General features: G+C 32.8%; 1 long non-coding RNA gene across 1 annotated transcript; it reads left to right on the top strand.

The window, feature by feature from the left end:
- Positions 1–11,639: 11,639 nt before the first annotated feature.
- Positions 11,640–17,215, top strand: LOC134531083 (uncharacterized). Its single transcript, XR_010074928.1, has 2 exons — positions 11,640–13,205; positions 15,446–17,215. It is a non-coding gene; the product is annotated as an uncharacterized LOC134531083 (long non-coding RNA).
- The last annotated feature ends 4,646 nt before the right edge of the window (positions 17,216–21,861 follow it).

Raw genomic sequence — 21,861 nt, 5'->3', positions numbered from 1 at the left:
TAATATAACTATTGTAACAAAAAATCATTGTCAGTATTCATATGGATGCTAAATAAAATCTTTTTTTTTTTTAACTGCTAATCAACAGTACCATTTGTCTTGTAATGCTAAGTACACCAAACTGTTGTGGCATTTTCAGGAAAATGCCAGTCATCAGAGAGATTTTGATAACAATGGAATGCACAAGAATAACAACAAACACTGCAATAGACCAATAGCACGAATAGTATAAAAAAATAATAATCATCAGTATTTACATTGTTTAAAAATATAAAGAAATTATTTTTGGAGTTTTTAACTAAAATGTAATTTTTAGAAATAAAAATAACACTCTGACTTTTCAAATCTAAGCAAAGTAATTTTATAACAATTCGATGACATTTGAAGGTGACCATGTATATTTTAAGAGCTTTATACTAAAAAAGTCTAATTTTTAGTGGTAGTATCAAGATAAATAATATTAGTACTTTTTATTGTTTTAGTGTTGTAATTGAGGAAACTGAATTAAGCCAATAAAATTTTTCTGTAACGTATAGTATGCAGTCAATTTCAGAGGTTATTTTCATTTTTTAATGGTCAAAATCATCATTTTATTTTAACAACTGTAATAAATCAAATATTTAATATTTTTTTCTTTACTGTAATGATACAAGAATTTAAATGTTTGAATAAGGGAAGTATTATTGTTTAAAAATTCTAAACTGCAGTATATGTATTAAACATGTTTTATAAGCAGGAAGTATATGTACAGTATTTGCTGTTTTGTCAACACAATTATAGTAACAGTAAACAAAAAGAGTGCAATATAAATATATAACCAAGAAAGAGTAATGTGTTATAATAAATAATTGTCAAAATATTTTTATTTTTACCTTTATATTGAATAGTAGCACTACAAATTTTTTTCTTATTTTTTGAAGAAAAAATATATTCAAAAATTTATTTTCAAAAATAGTCAACAGATGTAATTGTAAATATACCTTAAATAGTTGTATGTAGTATTTCAGCTAAATACTAAAAAAAATAATAAAACATCTATTAATTTGGTTAGCAATATATTATTAAACGTAATGAAATATATCCTAAATATTGTCAAAAAAATGTTATTAAAACTAAATACGTTTTGGCAAGAATTGAACTAAAATAATAGAATTAATATTTTAAATAAATAATGATTTACCCATTTTAGTGAATAACATAAATATGAGTAAATTCATTCCACTATATTTAAATTAATCCAAGTTAAAGCAATACTGAGTTACAATTTCCCTACACACAAGGTGCTTTCTAGGAGCAAAAAAATTCTTTAAATTATTTTCTTAAATATTTCAGTTAAACTTTCCTGATTCAATACCATGGCCAGCATTCATATAGAAAAGGTCGAAATTGAATGAAAATAAAAATAAAATTTTTTGGTCACACTTAGCCAAATTATGCAATTACAGATCTTGAGAAGCAATTAATTGCTTAAACAGGAAACACCTCTAGTTAAAATTTCTGAATAAGGAAACTTAAATTTTGTTGAAAGTGCCCGAAAAAGGGCAGCAGAATTTGTTTAAATTGACCAAAATGTATACACTGAATTATTTCTACCACTGATTTTTAGCTGCATTATTTGTGTTGTAATAGCTAAACAAAAAAATGCATTTGTGTTGTAGTTTCTTAATGCAGAAGTTTTTTTTTTAAAAACAAACAACAATACTGAGATTGTATTCTAAAAAATAACTACAGGTATTAGATGTGTTTAAATGCTGTAAATTTAATTATAATTTATGGAAATAAACATTACAGGCAATAAATATTGTATACTAACTGCTCAACCCAATATACATTACTTATAAAACTTCGGAACATAACTTGTCAATAGTATAAAGCAGATACTAATAATATTTTTAAAAAACCAATCAATCATTATTTGTATCCAAACTGTGAACATAAGCACTATTCTTATTCTATCAGATTTAATTAAGTAAAATTTTTTGTATTTACAGTATACAGGCAGAGGAGGTCCTTTTTTTTTACCTCAAGATTGATAATTTTTTTTCTGTTTTTGCTAAGCACTTGGAAAATTAGCAAATTTATGAAAACTAGCACCATTGCCCACAAAATTCCTCCATACTAGCAGCTATTACCATGTTTATTACAAACATTGCAAAAATTTAAAAACTGTTACTGACTCAAGAAATGTTTAAAAGAGAATTTTTTAGTTCCTGAAGAAGGGTTTATATGTATTCAGTTAATATATTATAATATGAAGCTTTAGTATTAATTGCTAAAAAAAAAAAAATAAAGCTCATGCGTTGATGATTGCTTAACACTGAAGCTTTATAGATTTGAATTCCTCAAAAATCGTAGGTAATGACCTGATACTTAATGAACAAATTAGGCAATTACAATATTGCTTAAACAAGCAGCATTTACTTGACAGAGCACGAGCAGCATTTGTATTTCAAATAGCCGAATTCATGTAAAATATATATTAATAATTACTGATCTCAAACAGCATTTGCATTGATAACTGATGAACACAAGCAGCCATTTTGTGGAAATGGCTAACAAAGTCAGATCTTTTGTGGAAATACCTGAACACGCGCAGCCATTTTGTGGATATGGCTGAACACGGGCAGCATTTATGTTGTATTGCTGAACACGAGCAGCCTTTATGTTGATATAGCTGAACACGAGCAGCCTTCGAGTAAATAAGGCTTAACACAAGCAGCCTTTGTGAAAAATATGGCTGAACACGAGCAGCCTATGTGAATGTATGGCTGAACACGTGCATCCTTTGTGTGGATATAGCTGAACACTGAACGATTTGTGTGGTTATAGCTAAAACAAAGGCAACCATTATGTGGATATTGTTAAACACCTGCAGCCTTTGTTTGGATATACCATAACACGGGCAACCTTTATAAAGATATAACATGCGAATCATTTGTATGAATAAAACTGTCTACATGCAGTTTTTGAATGGTTACAGCTGACCCCAGGGAGGCTTTTTGTGAATATATTTCGAACAGGATACTTTAATGTGGATAATTCTTAACACAGGTTTCTTATGTGTAGATAAAGCTGAAAACAGGCAGTTTTTCAGAATATATATTTAACATGGGTAGCTTTTCAGAATATATAATTGAACATGAGCAGCTTTTGTGTATCTGTACGGTACTGCTTTTAGTAAGTTTAAATAATTATCTTTTGTGTAAATACAGCTAAACACAGCCAACTTTTGTGTAAATATAGCTGAACATGGGCAGCTGTTGTATTAATATAGCTAAAGTAGGCATCCCATTCATTGTTAAGTAACGAAAATTGGCATTTTTTTCCTTTGATAATATATAACAACTGGAATTATTTAAATTTAATCTTCTTAACACGGGATATATATTATTTAATTGTAAAATACCCACGGTTTTATCAGTTTAACTGGAACTACTATCATTGCTGAAACCTAGCAGATATTCTGTGTAATTTTACAAAATTTTAATAATTTTTTTAACATAATATTAGCAGCATAAGCATTACATATTTAGAAATTTTTAATATAACTTTTGTAACAAATAATCACTGTCAGTATTCAGATGGATGCTAAATAAAATAGTTTTTCTTTTAACTGCTAATCAACAGTACCATTTGTCTTTTAATGCTAAGTACACTAAATTGTTGTGACATTCTCATGAGAACGCCAGTCATCAGAGAGATTTTGATAACAATTGAATGCACTAGAATAACTACAAACACTGCAATAGACCAATAGCATGAATAGTATAAAAAAATAATAATCATCAGTATTAACATTGTTTAAAAAGATAAAGAAATTATTTTTGGAGTTTTTAACTATAATGTAATTTTTAGAAATAAAAATAACACCCTGACTTTTCAAAGCTAAGCAAAGTAATTTTATAACAATTCGATGGCATTTGAAGGTGACCATGTATATTTTAAGAGCTTTATACTAAAAAAGTCTAATTTTTAGTGGTAGTATCAAGATAAATAATATTAGTACTATTTATTGTTTTAGTGTTGTATTTGAGGAAACTGAATTAAGCCAATAAAATTTTTCTGTAACGTATAGTATGCAGTCAATTTCAGAGGTTATTTTCATTTTTTAATGGTCAAAATCATCATTTTATTGCAACAACTGTAATAAATCAAATATTTAATTTTTTTTCTTTACAGTAATGATACAAGAATTTAAATGTTTGAATAAGGGAAGTATTATTGTTTAAAATTCTAAAATGCAGTACATGTATTAAACATGTTTTATAAACAGGAAGTATATGTACAGTATTTGCTGTTTTGTCAACACAATTATTGTAACAATAAACAAAAAGAGTGCAATATAAATATATAACCAAGAAAGAGTAATGTGTTATAATAAAAAATTGTCAAAATATTTTTATTTTTACCTTTATATAGAATAGTAGCACTACAAATTTTTTTCTTATGTTTTGAAAAAAAATATATTAAAATATTTATTTTCAAAAATAGTCAACAGATGTATCTGTAAATATACCTTAAATAGTTGTATGTAGTATTTCAACTAAATACTAAAAAAATAATTATACACATATTAATTTATTTTGCAATATATTATTAAATGTACTGAAATATATCATAAATATTGTCAAAAAAATATTATTAAAACTAAATACGTTTTGGCAAGAATATAACTAAAATATTAGAGTTAATATTTTAAATAAATAATGATTTACCCATTTTAGTGAATATATTAAATATGAGTAAATTCATTCCACTATATTTAAATTAACCTAGGTTAAAGCAATACTGAGTAACCATTTCCCTACACATAAAGTGCTTTATTAGAAGCGAAAAAATTCTTTAAATTATTTTCTTAAATATTTCAGTTAAACTTTCCTGATTCAATACCATGGCCAGCATTCATATAGAAAAGGTCGAAATTGAATGAAAATATAATTAAATATTTTGGTCACACTTAGGCAATGTTGCAATTGCAGATCATGAGAAGCAATTAATTGCTTAAACAGGAAACACCTCTAGTTAAAATTTCTGAATAAGGAAACTTAAATTTTGTTGAAAGTGCCCGAAAAAGGGCAGCAGAATTGTTTAAACTGTCCAAAATGTATACAATGAATTTTTTCATAACCGGTGATTTTTTGCGGCTTTGTTTGTGTTTTAATAGCTAAACAAATAAATGCATTTTGGTTGTAGTTTCTTAATGCAAAAGTTTTTTTTTTAAAAACAAACTACAATACTGAAATTGTATTCTAAAAAATAACTACAGGTATTGGATGTGTTTCAAATGCTGTAAATTTAATTATAATTTATGGAAATTAACATAACAGGCAATAAATATTGTATACTAACTGCTCAACCCAAGATACATTACTTATAAAACTATGGAATATAACTTGTCAATAGCATAAAGCAGATCATGAAAATATTTAAAAAAACCAATCATTCATTATTTGTATCCACACTGTGAATATAAGCACCATTCTTATTCTATCAGAATTAATTAAGTAACAATTTTTGTAATTACGTTATACAGGCAGAGGGGGTCCTTTTTTTTTTTTACCCCTTAAATGATCTTTTTTTTTTCTGTTTTTGCTTAGCACTTGGAAAATTATCATATTTATAAAAACTAGCACCATTGCCCTCAAAATACTTCCATACTAGCAGCTATTACCATGTTTATTACAAACATGGTAAAAATTTAAATACTGTTAGTGACTCAAGAAATGTTTATATGAGAATTTTTTAGTTCCTGAAGAAGGGTTTATATGTTTTTAGTTAAAATATTATAATAAGCAGCTTTAGTATTAATTGCTAAAAAAAAAATAAAGCTCATACATTGATGATTGCTCAGCACTGAACCTTTTTTAGATTTGAATTCCTCAAAAATCGTAGGTGTTGACCTGATATTTAATGAACAAATTAGGCAATTACAATATTGCTTAAACAAGCAGCATTTAATTGATAGAGCACGAGCAGCATTTGCATTGATAACTAATGAACGTGGGCAAGATAAGTGTTTATAAATTGTGCAAACGGGCAGCTGATCTTTACATATAGCTGAATACTACCAACCATAAACTAGATAAGACTGAAAACAATCAGCATTTAATATAATATAGCTGAACACGGGCAGCCTTTTTGTGGAATTTGCTAACACGGACAGCCTTTTTGTGGAAATGGCTAACACAAGCAGCCTATTTGTGGAAATGGCTAACACAGGCAGATCTTTTGTGGAAATGGCTGAACACGCACAGCCATTTTTTAGATATGGCTGAACACGGGCAGCCTTTATGTTGATATAGCTGAACACGAGCAGCCTTCGAGTAAATACGGCTTAACACGAGCAGCCTTTGTGAAAAATATGGCTGAACACGAGCAGCCTATGTGAATGTATGGCTGAACACGTGCAGCCTTTGTGTGGATATAGCTGAACACTGAACGATTTGTGTGGATATAGCTGACCACTGAACGATTTGTGTGGTTATAGCTGAAACAAAGGCAACCATTATGTGGATATAGTTAAACACATGCAGCCTTTGTTTGGATATACCAGAACACGGGCAACCTTTGTAAGGATATAACATGGGAATCATTTGTATGAATAAAACTGTCTACATGCAGTTTTTGAATGGTTAAAGCTAACCATAGGGAGGCTTTTTGTGAATATATTTCGAACAGGATACTTTAATGTGGATAATTCTTAACACAGGTTTCTTATGTGTAGATAAAGCTGAAAACAGGCAGTATTTCAGAATATATATTTAACATGGCTATCTTTTGTGTATCTGTACGGTACTGCTTTGAGTAAGTTTACATAATTATCTTTTGTGTAAATACAGTTAAAACAGCCAACTTTTGTGTAAATATAGCTGAACATGGTCAGCTGTTGTATTAATATAGCAAAACGTGGGCATCCCATTCATTGTTAATTGACGAAAATTGGCATTTTTTTTCCTTTGATAATATATTACAACTGGAATTATTTAAATTGAATCTGCTTACCACGGTATATATATTGTTTATTATAGGCGTGCCTACAGAGGGGGTTAGGTGGGCCATGGCCCCCCCTAATGTAATCACTCAGATCGGCATTTTCTCTAATGCTTTCGTTAATATTTGTATATTCCTGGCACTGTGACACTCAAACTGGGTTTCAGTGTTGCAGCATGATAATTAACAATATTTTTAAACATTTTATCGTTCTGGAAATACAGCCGCCTTAATTTATTTAAAACATGAGGTCCCTTAAAATGGCCAAGCAAAAAAAAAATATTTTAAGAGGTTTGTTAAAGTTCTGTTGTCTGAATTGCTGTGTTTGCATTCACTAAAAATAAGTTCATTTCAAAGTAGATCTGGACCAAGCTATTGTAAATTTAGGGGGGGGGGGGGGGAGAATGTGTAAGTATCCTTTAAACATTGTCTATGAAAAAAAAAACATATTTTCAAGATTGTTAAAATTATACGGATATAAATATTAACTAGTAATCATATCTCGTTTAAACTGCACAAAAATATAAACAAGTCAATGAGTGAATGTATTTAGGCTATTTAACATTCTAAATTCAGCTTCTGATTTAAAAATTTAGCAGGGGCCCCCCTAATGGAAATATCTGGGCACACCTATGTTATTTAATGCTAAAATACCCACTGTTTTATCGGTTTTACTGGAACCAGTATCATTGCTGAAACCTAGCAGAAATTCTGTGTAATTTTAAAAAATGTTAATAATTTTTTTACACATAATACTAGCAGCATAAGCATTATATATTTAGAAATTTTTAATATAACTATTGTAACAAAAAATCATTGTCAGTATTTATATGGATGCTAAATAAAATCTTTTTTTTTTAACTGCTAATCAACAGTACCATTTGTCTTGTAATGCTAAGTACACCAAACTGTTGTGTCATTTTCAGGAAAATGCCAGTCATCAGAGAGATTTTGTTAACAATTGAATGCATTAGAATAACAACAAACACTGCAATAGACCAATAGCACGAATAGTATAAAACAATAATAATCATCAGTATTTACATTGTTTAAAAAGATAAAGAAATTATTTTTGGAGTTTTTAACTAAAATGTAATTTTTAGAAATAAAAATAACACTCTGACTTTTTAAATCTAAGCAAAGTAATTTTATAACAATTCGATGACATTTGAAGGTGACCATGTATATTTTAAGAGCTTTATACTAAAAAAGTCTAATTTTTAGTGGTAGTATCAAGATAAATAATATTAGTACTTTTTTGTGTTTTAGTGTTGTATTTGAGGAAACTGAATTAAGCCAATAAAATTTTTCTGTAACGTATAGCATGCAGTCAATTTCAGAGGTTATTTTCATTTTTTAATGGTCAAAATCATCATTTTATTTTAACAACTGTAATAAATCAAATATTTAATATTTTTTTCTTTACAGTAATGATACAAGAATTTAAATGTTTGAATAAGGGAAGTATTATTGTTTAAAAATTCTAAAATGCAGTATATGTATTAAACATGTTTTATAAGCAGGAAGTATATGTACAGTATTTGCTGTTTTGTCAACACAATTATAGTAACAGTAAACAAAAAGAGTGCAATATAAATATATAACCAAGAAAGAGTAATGTGTTATAATAAATAATTGTCAAAATATTTTTATTTTTACCTTTATATTGAATAGTAGCACTACAAATTTTTTTCTTATTTTTTGAAGAAAAAATATATTCAAAAATTTATTTTCAAAAATAGTCAACAGATGTAATTGTAAATATACCTTAAATAGTTGTATGTAGTATTTCAGCTAAATACTAAAAAAATAATAAAACATCTATTAATTTGGTTAGCAATATATTATTAAACGTAATGAAATATATCCTAAATATTGTCAAAAAAATGTTATTAAAACTAAATACGTTTTGGCAAGAATTGAACTAAAATAATAGAATTAATATTTTAAATAAATAATGATTTACCCATTTTAGTGAATAACATAAATATGAGTAAATTCATTCCACTATATTTAAATTAATCCAAGTTAAAGCAATACTGAGTTACAATTTCCCTACACATAAGGTGCTTTCTAGGAGCAAAAAAATTCTTTAAATTATTTTCTTATATATTTTAATTAAACTTTCCTGATTCAATACCATGGCCAGCATTCATATAGAAAAGGTCGAATTTGAATGAAAATAAAAATAAAATTTTTTGGTCACACTTAGCCAAATTATGCAATTACAGATCTTGAGAAGCAATTAATTGCTTAAACAGGAAACACCTCTAGTTAAAATTTCTGAATAAGGAAACTTAAATTTTGTTGAAAGTGCCCGAAAAAGGGCAGCAGAATTTGTTTAAATTGACCAAAATGTATACACTGAATTATTTCTACCACTGATTTTTAGCTGCATTATTTGTGTTGTAATAGCTAAACAAAAAAATGCATTTGTGTTGTAGTTTCTTAATGCAGAAGTTTTTTTTTAAAAAACAAACAACAATACTGAGATTGTATTCTAAAAAATAACTACAGGTATTAGATGTGTTTAAATGCTGTAAATTTAATTATAATTTATGGAAATAAACATTACAGGCAATAAATATTGTATACTAACTGCTCAACCCAATATACATTACTTATAAAACTTCGGAACATAACTTGTCAATAGTATAAAGCAGATACTAATAATATTTTTAAAAAAGCAATCAATCATTATTTGTATCCAAACTGTGAACATAAGCACCATTCTTATTCTATCAGATTTAATTAATTAAAATTTTTTGTATTTACAGTATACAGGCAGAGGAGGTCCTTTTTTTTTACCTCAAGATTGATAATTTTTTTTCTGTTTTTGCTAAGCACTTGGAAAATTAGCAAATTTATGAAAACTAGCACCATTGCCCACAAAATTCCTCCATACTAGCAGCTATTACCATGTTTATTACAAACATTGCAAAAATTTAAAAACTGTTACTGACTCAAGAAATGTTTATAAGAGAATTTTTTAGTTCCTGAAGAAGGGTTTTTATGTATTCAGTTAATATATTATAATATGAAGCTTTAGTATTAATTGCTAAAAAAAAAAAATAAAGCTCATGCGTTGATGATTGCTTAACACTGAAGCTTTATAGATTTGAATTCCTCAAAAATCGTAGGTAATGACCTGATACTTAATGAACAAATTAGGCAATTACAATATTGCTTAAACAAGCAGCATTTACTTGACAGAGCACGAGCAGCATTTGTATTTCAAATAGCCGAATTCATGTAAAATATATATTAATAATTACTGATCTCAAACAGCATTTGCATTGATAACTGATGAACACAAGCAGCCATTTTGTGGAAATGGCTAACAAAGTCAGATCTTTTGTGGAAATACCTGAACACGCGCAGCCATTTTGTGGATATGGCTGAACACGGGCAGCCTTTATGTTGTATAGCTGAACACGAGCAGCCTTTATGTTGATATAGCTGAACACGAGCAGCCTTCGAGTAAATAAGGCTTAACACAAGCAGCCTTTGTGAAAAATATGGCTGAACACGAGCAGCCTATGTGAATGTATGGCTGAACACGTGCATCCTTTGTGTGGATATAGCTGAACACTGAACGATTTGTGTGGTTATAGCTAAAACAAAGGCAACCATTATGTGGATATATTTAACAAATGCAGCCTTTGTTTGGATATACCATAACACGGGCAACCTTTATAAAGATATAACATGGGAATCATTTGTATGAATAAAACTGTCTACATGCAGTTTTTGAATGGTTACAGCTGACCCCAGGGAGGCTTTTTGTGAATATATTTCGAACAGGATACTTTAATGTGGATAATTCTTAACACAGGTTTCTTATGTGTAGATAAAGCTGAAAACAGGCAGTTTTTCAGAATATATATTTAACATGGGTAGCTTTTCAGAATATATAATTGAACATGAGCAGCTTTTGTGTATCTGTACGGTACTGCTTTTAGTAAGTTTAAATCATTATCTTTTGTGTAAATACAGCTAAACACAGCCAACTTTTGTGTAAATATAGCTGAACATGGGCAGCTGTTGTATTAATATAGCTAAAGTGGGCATCCCATTCATTGTTAAGTAACGAAAATTGGCATTTTTTTCCTTTGATAATATTGTCGCGGGTTGAAATTTTGCAGGGTTGTTGAAATCAAATTTAGGGACTTTACTGACGGGACTCTGGGCTGGCTGCTCTGTTCACTCGTCAGCGCAAGTGGCGTGACCATGTAATTGGGGCACGGGGCCGGCGCGGCGCGCTGCGGGCTTGCAGAATTTTGTTTGTTTGTTTGGCCGCACGCTGGCGCAGCCACGGGCCGCAGTTACTGGGGCGCGCTGTCGTAACAAGCCGCGCGGTGTGGCCTGCACATTGGGGTAGAGGGGGGGTAGTCTTCCCAGATGTTCTAGTTAGTTGTTTAGTAAATTTGACTTCAATAACGAGCTTTTGTTATGGTAGGCGCGGCAGGGCGCGCGAATTTAAGCGCAAGTGATTGGTGACTCGGGGCTCACTCAGGCGGAGGCTATGCGTCTCACCTGTGGTCACGAGTTGTTAGTTCGTTCGTGATGTAGGAATTCAGGCTCACTCAGGCGGAGGCTATGCGTCTCACCTGTGGTCACGAGTTGTTAGTTCGTTCGTGATGTAGGAATTCAGGCTCACTCAGGCGGAGGCTATGCGTCTCACCTGTGGTCACGAGTTGTTAGTTCGTTCGTGATGTAGGAATTCAAGCTTTCGGGCGGAAGCTATGGTCGACGCCAGAGGCCACGAGTCGTTTAATTTAAGTTAGGTCATAATGTAGTCGTCAAGCTTTCGGGCGGAGGCTATGGCCCTCGTCAGGGGTCACGCGTCATAGTTTTTAAAATGTAATGTTCGTTCGGGATTTCAAGGGCAGGAGAGGCCCCTACGTTATTTTTTTAAAGTAATCGATCAAGAAAGGCTTTTCGGAAAATGTGAGTATGGACTTATCTTTGTTTTAATTTTAAGTATTAATTATGATTTGAGGTATTCGGAAGGACTAGGGAAGTGTTTAGTGAAGTTCTCTCATTCTCTCTCTTGTAAGGTCGTTCAATCGTTAAGGAAGTAAAGAGATTATTGTTTTAAATTGTAATCCCGCTATTTAAATGTTCTTTAAAATGATGTTGAGTATTTGACTTTAAGAATAAAATAATTTTAATTAAGTATTATGTTATTTTGCAAAATCTCCTTAGTTCAGCTCTCACCAGACATCCTGTACGGGATGACGAACCTATGATCCTAGGTACAGTAAAGTATTTTATGAAGTTAAGACTAGTTGATGCCAAGCGAGTTGTTTCTATGTAAAGAGCTACGATTCTCTCCCCCCTCCGAAAGTGGATCGTGACAGAAATGGTAGAGTTCGCCGGATAGGTTCTATTTCTGGAGAGAGAGAGAGGTAGATTTTTATGTTTATTATTAAGTTAGTTTCAGCTTCTGATAGCAGGTTATTAAGAGTTTACTTGAGGAGAGGATTACGGAATTTTAGTCTATAGTGGAGGAAGTCTTTGAGATTTTTTTTTTGACGTAACAGATGTTTATTTGAGGATACTTGTAAGGATAAAGTTTATAGTGATAAGTTGTTTTAAGTCGTTGAATTTATTGTAGATTTATATCGGGGATTATTACGTGAGGAGAATACGTTATAAGTTAAATGCTTATTAGAGATAATGCAAGTGGTTTAATTTAATTGAAGTTCATTTTAAGATTGTAGGTTAAGAGAATTATAATTTAAAATAAAGTTTTTTGTCGTAAATAGGAATTATTTTCAAGTGAAGTTTGTTTTGTTTTCGTGCGCGTAGGAGACGAGACGTACGAATTAAATCAGTCGAGGGAAGGATAAACGTTAGAAAGGAATTAAAGAGAAAACGAGAGTTTATGTAAAAGAGAGTTATAGAATTTATAGTGATGTTTTGTTTTAATTAGAAAAATGTTGAGAGTTGTTTCAGAACGACACGTCAGTGGACGTGGCAGAATGAACACGTGACGGGGAGGTGCTGAGACCTAGCGGAGAACGGAGGAACCGCAAGCGAGGGTTGGCGCACCTGATGGAATTCGGTGACGTCACGAGCACGTACAGAGACGTGGACGGCCGTGACCTTGTTTTGATCAGCTGTACGGTAACTTAGCGATAAGAAAATAGACTATTGGTTAAATAAATTTAAATTTAAGTGTGTTTTAGAAGAAGAGTAACTTTCAGTATGTAAGTAATTTATTTTAAGAAGTGTATGATGTATAGGCTAGAAGTGTTTCGTTGTAAGTTGTTTATGTTTTGTTAGTTAAATCCTACCTCGGTTTTAAAAATATTTTTTTGGGATTTGTAAACATTATTAAGGAGGTACACTATAAAATCGATAAGCATTGAGAAAAGTGGGAAGGATAGTTTTTGTGTGTAGAGGGAATTTACTGCAAAAGAACAGAGAGACAAAATTAATGTTTTCATTAGGGCGAGGGACCCTAAGGTGAGGCGTTGTGTCCCTGGGAAGAAAGGGAATTGTAGCGCAGACCATAGGAGATGGGCTGACTACGGAATTAAGGGTCAGGAGAATCCTGAGAGTTGTGAGTAGTTTGGGGCAGGAGTTCCCCATGGTAGTACCGAAGTGGCTATCCTGTATGGGATAGGGTACCATTTCAATGAAGTTTGTTGGTGGGGTTAGAGCCCCCTGTGTAGTGGGCCTATAGCAGATAGGCACTACAGTGAAATTTTTGGTTATTTTGTGAGGTAAATTCCCTGGAGGTTAAGTAAGATTGGATTCAGTTAGGAAGGAGGGAAATGAGAAACATTGCTGTAGAGAGTTAGTGTACTTGCCTAATGTGAAATTGAATGTTACTAAATTAATTTAGGAGAAAGTTTTGTTCGGTAAATAAATAATAATGGAAGATAGCTAGATAATTAATTAATTTTTTTTGAGTAAGGTGTTTTAAGTAATGAAATAAAATAAGGTGAAGTAATTTGAATAATTGGGGAGGAGTTTCTTTAAGAGTTTAGATAATTGTTTTTGAATTTATTGAGATATTCAGCCAGTGGAGTTTGAGTATGAGAGATACAGTGAGATTTCAAGGAAATTGGTTGTTTATTAATTAGGACGAATGAGATTTTATGATTTAGAGTCAGTAAGCATAGTTAAATTTACGACATAATATTTGTTGACAGTTTACAGTTATTAAGGAGAAAACAGAGTAATCTATTTATTTTTATTTTAAGGGTTTGAAGATAAGATTATGAATTTTTTTTTTGAAAGTTTCTTGGGCATGTTTGAATAATTTTTATTTGGATTTTAAGAAATTACAGAGAAAATTTAATTGATTTACATTAGTTTGGAAGTATGGAGGTTTAGTGTTCGATTAGCCCTAACTTGATGGTCGGATCCCAAAAGAATGCCGTAAAACCGATAGCCAATTGAGAGGAATGCGGTAGGCGCTTGTGTAGAGAGGGGTTGTGGGAAAACTCCTTGGGACTGATGGCAGATCAGGGGCCCTAAATAGTGTGTGATGCTGTAAAACCAGTGCAGAGAAAGCCTGGTATGCTTAAATTTTTGGGCACAGGTTATGTAAACCTGGGGTTCCATGGGATTTAGTCATGTTAGCTGCTGTGGGACATTGAGATTTCCAGGCTCCATAGTAAAGTCAATGTAAATTTTTGTTTTCTTAAAATAATAAATTTGTTTTTAATTTATTTGAGATATTTGATTTGGAACAGTGAATACAGACCCCGAGGAATAAGAGTTATGCTGTGAGAGGAGAAGGTGGTAGGCCTAAAAGGGTACAGGCACCACAGAGGTTATTTGTATTGCATAATTTAAATATAAGGAAACTTGAGAATTTGAAATTTTGTTGTTGGTTTGTACACCCATAAGAAGAGTATAGGCAGAATTTTTATTGTTATGAGATGTCTAATTTAATTGAAAAGAAGAAAGTTTAAAGATGCAAGGTAACATTATTATTGTAATAATTGAAAGAGATTAAGAGGTAGAGAGAAATAGGCAGTTTTTGTTTGTAAGTACTAAAGTTTACATATAGAAATTTAGTAACTAAGAATGAATAATAAGTTAAGTCTAGTGTAAAAGTTTTTTTTTAAGTTTGTTAAGTTAAGAGTCACAAGTAAATTTTTTTTTTAGAGAGAATGTCTTTGATAGGAAGTATTAGAAACTTATGGGAAGTTTAGGGTAACATAAATAATGTAGGTAATGAATAATAAATAGATGGTAGGTCTTAAGTTAGGATTAACATTTGAAGCAGAATTTAATTAAGAAGAAGGAAAATAAATAGGCCTAATGAAAAGAACAAAAAAGGATTTTATGGTAAAGCATTTTTTTTAAGTAATAAACAATGAATAATAATGTTGTTTCAGGGTAATGTGTACTAATAATACAATTTTTTTTTAGGACCAAAGAACAGGAATTATGTAATTTAAATTAACATGTATTTTTGAAACTGTTACAGATTCCTTAAGATGAGCTGAGCAGCAGTCCAGTTTACAAGATGACAAGAGTTCGAGAGACAAGATACAAGATCACTGAAACAAGAGCCAAGACTGAAGATTCAAGAGAAGAGAAAGCTGGCAGCCATGGACTTACAAGTGGAGATTAATAAGGTCATGTAAAGTTTTATTTTTTTTTATGGAAGACAGTAACTGGAGTTTTTTTTTGTTATAAACATTATTTACAGAACTTTTTAGGTTATAGTAATGTAATGGAACTAGTGAGTTGTGGTAGCTGTCAAAAAGAACTAATACCTTAAGTTTAATTTTTAAAGTTAATTTTCTTAATTTACAGAGGGATTAGTAGTTTTTTTTAAACCTTATTTAGGTTGGAATTTAAATACAATAGCTTATTATAAATGTGTACGAACAGTTCAAGTTCACAGTACTGATAGGTAGGTCAGATGATCTTATAGATTTTGATGATTTGTTGTTTTGAGTTGATTTTTAAGTGTTGTGAATTAGACAATGAAATAGTTCTGAAAACTTAAATTATTTCAAGCTAAGAAATAGTAAAGTTAATTGTAACTCGAAGGACACCAGAATGTAAATTTGTTTTGAATTAGTAATGTTTGAAAATTTTATACTTTACAAGAAAGGTTATAAACAAACAGATCGGATGGAACAAGGATGCAGTAAATCACAATTTCATTTAGAATTATTGATTAGCTTTTGAGGTTATGAAGTAAAAGTAATTATAGTTTAAAAGTTTGAATAAAAAAAATGTTTTTTTTTTATTTGTTTGAAATAGAAAGTTTAAAAGTTAATTAGTCATGATCTAGGTGGGTGATGGGGTGGGAATTGGCCACTCTTTTTCCCTATAACCTCCCTAACATGGCCTTCTATTACATCTAACAGAAAAAAAAAAGAAGAAAAAGAAGACTTATTATTAGTTAGAATGTTTTTTTATGAAGATACCTGATGAACTTTTACTGTTTGGAAGAATAGAAGCAAGGTTAGTCAGATATTTTTACTCAGAAGAAGAAGAAGATAAAGCAGTTTTATGACTCGACAAGCCAGAGATTGGTGTTTCCCCTCTGCGCTTCTATTGACTACGTTGTTTACTCTCATGGGATAGCTGGTTCGGCACCATGGAGAGAGATTGGTGGGCATTGTGGTTGCCCCCAGAAGAAAAGAAGAGTAGAAGAGGTTATGGGTGGGTCATGTGAACTGACCTTCAACCCAGTTACTTCGTGGGGACTATTTGCTGTATAGAGAAGATCAAGACTCAAGAGTTAGGGAAAATTATTGGAGGTCATGTTTCCCTTCCTTAAGTTTTTCCTATCAAATTATTTGCCTGATTAGATTATGCTAAGGGTGGGATACTTTATGTTAGCAGTTGAATTAATTAATTTTATTTTTTTGTGTGTTTGCATCCTTGCCCATCGATTGCAGTTTAGTAGTTAGTTTTGTATTTGTCAGGCGTGATGGTAATGCCTGTTGATGATGTTTCAGAATTGTAATCTGTTCGTGATGAGGATGGCACAACTCCGAAGCAGATGTGGGGAGAAGTTGTGAGCTGCCCTGGAAGCCAGTCCAGTAGCTGTTGGAGTTGAGTGGTGTTTGCTGATGGCCAGCCCAGGGAGCTACTCTTCTCGACAACACTGACTTCGAGGAGTTGCACCAACCTTCACGAGATAAGAGTTTAATTAATTGAAACACTGTAAGGACACTTAATTTTTTTTGAAGAACGAAAGAAGTATGGTAATAAACGGAAACCGAAAAAAAAAAAATAATAATAATTATCAAGAATTTGCACATTGTTTAACGAATACTGAGAAACTAAGAACAGTAATTTAATTTGTAAAGAGAGCTTCACTAACAGAACAATTTTTTTAGAATTGAGAACTCGAGCCTCTGAAGGTTCCTGTGAGAACAAACCAGATAAAAGTTTTACATTTAATTTTATGAATACTTGTTGTTTTAAAATAAATCTTATGCAGAATCTAGATGTATGTTCAGACAGCAAGGAACTAAGAAAATTATTATTTTTGTGAAATGAGGAATTTATAGTTATGGTTTAATGGAAAAAGACAATTTGTAATTTTGAGGTAGCTCGATGGGGCTCGAGCTCTGTGAGGGGAGGGTTATGTCGCGGGTTGAAATTTTGCAGGGTTGTTGAAATCAAATTTAGGGACTTTACTGACGGGACTCTGGGCTGGCTGCTCTGTTCACTCGTCAGCGCAAGTGGCGTGACCATGTAATTGGGGCACGGGGCCGGCGCGGCGCGCTGCGGGCTTGCAGAATTTTGTTTGTTTGTTTGGCCGCACGCTGGCGCAGCCACGGGCCGCAGTTACTGGGGCGCGCTGTCGTAACAAGCCGCGCGGTGTGGCCTGCACATTGGGGTAGAGGGGGGGTAGTCTTCCCAGATGTTCTAGTTAGTTGTTTAGTAAATTTGACTTCAATAACGAGCTTTTGTTATGGTAGGCGCGGCAGGGCGCGCGAATTTAAGCGCAAGTGATTGGTGACTCGGGGCTCACTCAGGCGGAGGCTATGCGTCTCACCTGTGGTCACGAGTTGTTAGTTCGTTCGTGATGTAGGAATTCAAGCTTTCGGGCGGAAGCTATGGCCGACGCCAGAGGCCACGAGTCGTTTAATTTAAGTTAGGTCATAATGTAGTCATCTTCAAGCTTTCGGGCGGAGGCAATGGCCCTTGTCACTAGTCGTTTAGTTATAATTTTTTAAAATGTAATGTTCGTTCGGATTTTAAGGGCAGGAGAGGCCCCTACGTTAGTTTTAAGTAATCGATCAAGAAAGGCTTTTCGGAAAATGTGAGTATGGACTTATCTTTGTTTTAATTTTAAGTATTAATTATGATTTGAGGTATTCGGAAGGACTAGGGAAGTGTTTAGTGAAGTTCTCTCATTCTCTCTCTTGTAAGGTCGTTCAATCGTTAAGGAAGTAAAGAGATTATTGTTTTAAATTGTAATCCCGCTATTTAAATGTTCTTTAAAATGATGTTGAGTATTTGACTTTAAGAATAAAATAATTTTAATTAAGTATTATGTTATTTTGCAAAATCTCCTTAGTTCAGCTCTCACCAGACATCCTGTACGGGATGACGAACCTATGATCCTAGGTACAGTAAAGTATTTTATGAAGTTAAGACTAGTTGATGCCAAGCGAGTTGTTTCTATGTAAAGAGCTACGATTCTCGCCCCCCCCTCTGAAGGTGGATCGTGACAGAAATGGCGGTGGCACCGGCTAGGTGCACGTGACAGAATATGTCGCGGGTTGAAATTTTGCAGGGTTGTTGAAATCAAATTTAGGGACTTTACTGACGGGACTCTGGGCTGGCTGCTCTGTTCACTCGTCAGCGCAAGTGGCGTGACCATGTAATTGGGGCACGGGGCCGGCGCGGCGCGCTGCGGGCTTGCAGAATTTTGTTTGTTTGTTTGGCCGCACGCTGGCGCAGCCACGGGCCGCGGTTACTGGGGCGCGCTGTCGTAACAAGCCGCGCGGTGTGGCCTGCACATTGGGGTAGAGGGGGGGTAGTCTTCCCAGATGTTCTAGTTAGTTGTTTAGTAAATTTGACTTCAATAACGAGCTTTTGTTATGGTAGGCGCGGCAGGGCGCGCGAATTTAAGCGCAAGTGATTGGTGACTCGGGGCTCACTCAGGCGGAGGCTATGCGTCTCACCTGTGGTCACGAGTTGTTAGTTCGTTCGTGATGTAGGAATTCAAGCTTTCGGGCGGAAGCTATGGCCGACGCCAGAGGCCACGAGTCGTTTAATTTAAGTTAGGTCATAATGTAGTCATCTTCAAGCTTTCGGGCGGAGGCAATGGCCCTTGTCACTAGTCGTTTAGTTATAATTTTTTAAAATGTAATGTTCGTTCGGATTTTAAGGGCAGGAGAGGCCCCTACGTTAGTTTTAAGTAATCGATCAAGAAAGGCTTTTCGGAAAATGTGAGTATGGACTTATCTTTGTTTTAATTTTAAGTATTAATTATGATTTGAGGTATTCGGAAGGACTAGGGAAGTGTTTAGTGAAGTTCTCTCATTCTCTCTCTTGTAAGGTCGTTCAATCGTTAAGGAAGTAAAGAGATTATTGTTTTAAATTGTAATCCCGCTATTTAAATGTTCTTTAAAATGATGTTGAGTATTTGACTTTAAGAATAAAATAATTTTAATTAAGTATTATGTTATTTTGCAAAATCTCCTTAGTTCAGCTCTCACCAGACATCCTGTACGGGATGACGAACCTATGATCCTAGGTACAGTAAAGTATTTTATGAAGTTAAGACTAGTTGATGCCAAGCGAGTTGTTTCTATGTAAAGAGCTACGATTCTCTCCCCCCTCCGAAAGTGGATCGTGACAGAAATGGCGGTGGCACCGGCTAGGTGCACGTGACAGAAATGGTAGAGTTCGCCGGATAGGTTCTATTTTTGGAGAGAGAGAGAGGTAGATTTTTATGTTTATTATTAAGTTAGTTTCAGCTTCTGATAGCAGGTTATTAAGAGTTTACTTGAGGAGAGGATTACGGAATTTAATCTAAGTGGAGGAAGTCTTTGAGATTTTTTTTTGACGTAACAGATGTTTATTTGAGGATACTTGTAAGGATAAAGTTTATAGTGATAAGTTGTTTTAAGTCGTTGAATTTATTGTAGATTTATATCGGGGATTATTACGTGAGGAGAATACGTTATAAGTTAAATGCTTATTAGAGATAATGCAAGTGGTTTAATTTAATTGAAGTTCATTTTAAGATTGTAGGTTAAGAGAATTATAATTTAAAATAAAGTTTTTTGTCGTAAATAGGAATTATTTTCAAGAGAAGTTTGTTTTGTTTTCGTGCGCGTAGGAGACGAGACGTACGAATTAAATCAGTCGAGGGAAGGATAAACGTTAGAAAGGAATTAAAGAGAAAACGAGAGTTTATGTAAAAGAGAGTTATAGAATTTATAGTGATGTTTTGTTTTAATTAGAAAAATGTTGAGAGTTGTTTCAGAACGACACGTCAGTGGACGTGGCAGAGTGAACACGTGACGGGGAGGTGCTGAGACCTAGCGGAGAACGGAGGAACCGCAAGCGAGGGTTGGCGCACCTGATGGAATTCGGTGACGTCACGGGCTCATACGGAGACGTGGACGGCCGTGACCTTGTTTTGATCAGCTGTACGGTAACTTAGCGATAAGAAAATAGACTATTGGTTAAATAAATTTAAATTTAAGTGTGTTTTAGAAGAAGAGGAACTTTCAGTATGTAAGTAATTTATTTTAAGAAGTGTATGATGTATAGGCTAGAAGTGTTTCGTTGTAAGTTGTTTATGTTTTTGTTAGTTAAATTCTACCTCGGTTTTAAAAATATTTTTTTGGGATTTGTAAACATTATTAAGGAGGTACACTATAAAATCGATAAGCATTAAGAAAACTGGGAAGGCTAGATTTTGTGTGTAGAGGGAATTTACTCCAAAAGAACAGAGAGACAAAATTAATGTTTTCATTAGGGCGAGGGACCCTAAGGTGAGGCGTTGTGTCCCTGGGAAGAAAGGGAATTGTAGCGCAGACCATAGGAGATGGGCTGACTACGGAATTAAGGGTCAGGAGAATCCTGAGAGTTGTGAGTAGTTTGGGGCAGGAGTTCCCCATGGTAGTACCGAAGTGGCTATCCTGTATGGGATAGGGTACCATTTCAATGAAGTTTGTTGGTGGGGTTAGAGCCCCCTGTGTAGTGGGCCTATAGCAGATAGGCACTACAGTGAAATTTTTGGTTATTTTGTGAGGTAAATTCCCTGGAGGTTAAGTAAGATTGGATTCAGTTAGGAAGGAGGGAAATGAGAAACATTGCTGTAGAGAGTTAGTGTACTTGCCTAATGTGAAATTGAATTTTACTAAATTAATTTAGGAGAAAGTTTTGTTCGGTAAATAAATAATAATGGAAGATAGCTAGATAATTAATTAATTTTTTTTGAGTAAGGTGTTTTAAGTAATGAAATAAAATAAGGTGAAGTAATTTGTATAATTGGGGAGGAGTTTCTTTAAGAGTTTAGATAATTGTTTTTGAATTTATTGAGATATTCAGCCAGTGAAGTTTGAGTGTGAGAGATACAGTGAGATTTTAAGGAAATCGGTTGTTTATTAATTAGGACAAATGAGATTTTTTGATTAAGAGTCAGTAAGCATAGTTAAAATTTACGACATGATATTTGTTGACAGTTTACAGTTATTAAGGAGAAAACAGAGTAATCTATTTATTTTTATTTTAATGGTTTGAAGATAAGATTATGAATTTTTTTTGGAAGTTTCTTTGGCATGTTGGAATAATTTTTTTTGATTTTTAGAATTTACAGAGAAAATTTAATTGATTTACATTAGTTTGGAAGTATGGAGGTTTAGTGTTCGATTAGCCCTAACTTGATGGTCGGATCTCAAAAGAATG

This window comes from Bacillus rossius, chromosome 3 (genome assembly GCF_032445375.1).
Source record: "Bacillus rossius redtenbacheri isolate Brsri chromosome 3, Brsri_v3, whole genome shotgun sequence".
Lineage (NCBI taxonomy): Eukaryota > Metazoa > Arthropoda > Insecta > Phasmatodea > Bacillidae > Bacillus > Bacillus rossius.
This window is presented reverse-complemented; position numbering and strand designations above follow the sequence as displayed.